The sequence below is a fragment of the Pyxicephalus adspersus genome, chromosome 4 (genome assembly GCF_032062135.1).
Source record: "Pyxicephalus adspersus chromosome 4, UCB_Pads_2.0, whole genome shotgun sequence".
Lineage (NCBI taxonomy): Eukaryota > Metazoa > Chordata > Amphibia > Anura > Pyxicephalidae > Pyxicephalus > Pyxicephalus adspersus.
Window position 1 is genome coordinate 98,403,540 of NC_092861.1, and position 772 is coordinate 98,404,311.

Here is a 772-nt window from a genome sequence, read left to right on the forward strand (position 1 = left end):
AACGTTGCTTGCAACGTTTAAGAAATAAAAACGCTTGTAAATCGCGGAAAATCGCGAGAAAACGCGGGAAAACCCGTCCATTGATTTTAATGGGAGCGTTTTCCTGCGTTTATGCATGCTTGAAATTGTCAATAAAAAAGCTTCCATTGATTTCAATGGAGGCTTTTACAAACATTTTAACAATGCCCTGTGTCCTGTGTCACTATTCTATGTGTTATGCATGATTAATTACATGTACTATGCTGTTAAAAATTAACACCTATGCCTGGCACGTGTGAAGATTGTCTGCCATTGTGTTTGCTTTTGGTGCTTTTCACACCTGCAAATGATGTCATTCATTATCACTTGTGTGTAGTCATTGTCTTTTATTGTGCTTCACTTTGCACTCTTTTGACTCTATTCTGTGTATACCGTTACATTTGTCACTCTACTCTCGCATGATCACATTATCACATGTATGCAGGGATGTATGTACTTCCTGTACTTGCAGAAATCACTTCCCAGGGTTACAATTTGCATTTCTACCAAGTGCTAAAACGCTTGTATAATCGCTGTAAAACGCGCAAAAAACACGGAAAAACGCGGCATATAGACGTTTTTCAGCTTTTTCCAGCATTTAAAAAAAGTTTTAAAACGTTAAAAAAGTGCATAAAAACGCCTATAAACGCAGTAGGAACGTTTCCATGCCTTTTTACAAAACGTCCATGTAGACCCAGCCTTATTATAATAATAATAAAAAAATTGTTATATATATATATATATATATATATAT